Here is a 3153-nt window from a genome sequence, read left to right as displayed (position 1 = left end):
GAGAGAGAGAGAGAGAGAGAGAGAGAGAGAGAGAGAGAGAGAGAGAGAGAGAGAGAGTAATAGAACGAACGGTCGATGTTACAAGACAGTTCGAACTTATTCGCCACTGTTACATGAATTCGGTGCAGCCCTCGTTCAACCGGAATTCACTTCTCTCTTCTTTCTCGTATTTCCATCGGGACTCTGTTCCATTGTTCAACTATGTTATCGAGTTTCCGGGGATATTTAGGATAACACAGAAACGCGATTCCGCTCATAAAATCGGAGACGTGATGGAAAAGAGTTGTAATCCGGGATGCGTTCCAAATTACGCATGCAACGTATGCTGCATCATTTTATCCTTCTTTATTATTTAGTAAACAACATCATGCGCTTCATACGTAATACACCCCCGGAAAAAGGAAATTCTTATAGGCCGCTAATTATTGTGAAAAAAATGATGAAATTACGAAGTACAGAACCACGTCCGATTATCATTATACTTTATGTAACGTATACAATGATCCGATTTCTTTTGTTTGAGACTTCCGAGATGTCCGAGCATAATTAATTTTTGTTATTTTTACACAAATCTGTTTATTTCTGATATTTCATAATATCTAAGAAATATTGTTGAACTCTTTCGTCTTCATTAATTGTGGAAACAAGATTTTCCGAAAGGTCAAGACGATCGTCTTCCAATTCCAATCTACTTTCAGTTAAGATTGAAATTAGATTCATCTCTCCAGCCAGACTTTTTTCATAATTAGTTTTAAGTATCTCTTCGCTCTTTCGTTCAAGATGTTTCACTTTGAAAGATATCTGATTGAAATTTTATGTTTTAGTAATTATATTCTGAATTATGAAATAACGAAACGAAAAATACATTCTAATTTGATTAGTTTCTTGATGAATAATTTATCAGGTTCAGGTTTTATCTTTATTAATATTTTATTAAATTTTATTAATATTAAATTTATTTACAGTTTTTCAGTATACATGTATTAACATCTTTTTAATAAGATGCCAAATTGAGCATCAAATTATTAAAAATTGCTCATCAATTTAATTATCGATATTAATACAGTAATTTAATTTATAAGTCCGGAAAATCAATTTAACACGCAGTTCGAAAGATTATACAATAAATATAGTATATGTGCAATAAGTGTATATATAGTATATATAAGTAATTCAGATTAAATTACTTAAGCATTAAAGATTTAGCTTTGACTGTAGTTACGGCCATTACTTCTATTTCTTATCGTTGAATTTTCAAATATACGGTCCAATAAAATTCTCATTATTTTTATTAATATTTTATTAATATCTTCTATTTCTTCTTTTATCGACCAATATAGACAGATATTCCATGCTCGAAATTATTCGACTAAGCAAAGATCACGTTACACCGATTTCGTTCGTTTTGTGAAAGAGTCAGGACGCATTAATGGTTAGCCGCAAGATTGTAAGAGAGTTCTGCCTTTAGTATAATAAAAACTCCTTTCTTCTGGACCCTTAGACCCTTTCGCCGATCCGGAAATCCGGGCGAGCATAAAAATGCAATTAAGGAAACGCCCAACGTCTGGTTGCCTCCACGTTGTACTATTTCTTCTCAATAGTTCCTTTCTTTTGGATCGTCAATCTCCATTTTTTTCATATTTTTCTCCAAGTTTATTCCCTTACGCTTTTAGCGTAATGCGCGACAATGTCCGTTAAAAAAGAACCAAAAATCTGCCGCGCGATTTAGAAACATTTGAAAAAAGAGAGATTTTGGTTTAAAACGAAGCTCAAGAAGCTAGAATAGAATTTATTTCACGGTGAATGCGCAGCGGTACATATACTAGTGAAACAAAAGTATTATTAGATATTTCTGTCCACCATTGAACATGATACACGTGAGAAAGTTCATCCCACAAAATTCCTAGGGGAAACGCGCAATTCGTTTCCTACACTATGCAGTTCCCTTGTTCGCTGTGTTGTCGACAAAATGGCGAAGTAAGGTAATGACGCTATCAGCCAACGAGAATACGGCGTTCCTGATCGAATTTTACGGGCATCGCGGCAAGGGAAGGACGAAAAGCGAATTTCACCGACGAGCCGACAGCGAAGGCTTTCATCGCGGTACCACGTTAACTTGATTTACGTGATGTGCTCTTAACGTACGCAACATTACATCGTTAAGCGCTTGACACATCGAGAGTAGAGCTCCATGTGTCTTCGGAATGCTGCCACGATTGCACTGCAGCTGCAAAATTCGAAATTTCGGTAACTTTGCTTTCATTTAACGAGTCTGCAATAAATAAATTGCGTTTTTATTTAAGATACATTCAGTCGTGCGATAATTTTTTTGGAATATAAAGATAATGTTTTTTTATTCTCCGAGTAATTCGATATTTTTTTATGATAGATTTTTATATTTTTCTTTTATGAATATCGTTACTATACATATGGAAAGAATTTTCCTGAAGTATCTAAAAATTAAATAGACCTGAAAATAATTTTGATTATCAAAATAATTATAAAAACGTAAAAAATCTCAAGATAAATAATGCTGCGAAATGATTTAACATTTTAGTAACCAGTTTGAATCCTATATAATTATGATTTTTGATGATTCAACAAAGTAATTTTCTGTATCTATTGTAACTAAATTTTTAGGTGCTTTTGCAAAATTGTCTTTTCCGTGTGTTAGATCAAACTTTTGTCTATTCCTATATATTTTGCATACTCTCGTGAAATCATCAACTTTCTGCACGCAATGTACTGCAATCTCTGAAACACATTAGCAAACTACCCCATCAGTAACCACGCGGTTGTGTTGAACCCTCGCGAAGTACTCATTACGTAGCGAGGTGAGGTTAAACCGCTTTCGCTGATAAGCATCCTGGCGTCAATAGTTTCTAGGAAAAGGAAAAACTTTGCGGAACCACACTATACAATTCTACTTTGGACAGCTACTTTGTCACCTTCTTGAAGCAAAAGGGGTGGAACGGGGCCAGAAGGTATAGAAACGTGAACTCGAATCCGACGGGCACGAAACGTCTCGACATTTTCACCTCCGGCTGGATATTAGGCGATAAGCTGGCTATACTGGGAGTGCAAGGAGTCGAGAAAGGATCGGCGGTTGAGTCACGATAGGCTAAAAGGTGTGAGGAAGGTGGCATGGTATAT

At 35.3% G+C, this 3153-nt stretch overlaps 1 protein-coding gene across 1 annotated transcript in view; it reads left to right on the top strand.

Annotated features, from left to right (window-relative positions):
• LOC108689927 (protein Fe65 homolog) overlaps window positions 1-3153 on the top strand; it is a 161859-nt gene that overhangs the window by 105208 nt on the left and 53498 nt on the right. The gene's annotated exons all lie outside the window — the stretch shown is intronic.

The sequence above is a fragment of the Atta colombica genome, unplaced genomic scaffold, assembly GCF_001594045.1.
Source record: "Atta colombica isolate Treedump-2 unplaced genomic scaffold, Acol1.0 scaffold281, whole genome shotgun sequence".
NCBI lineage: Eukaryota > Metazoa > Arthropoda > Insecta > Hymenoptera > Formicidae > Atta > Atta colombica.
Note: the sequence above shows the minus strand (reverse complement) of the source record. Positions and strands in the feature narration are given on the sequence as shown.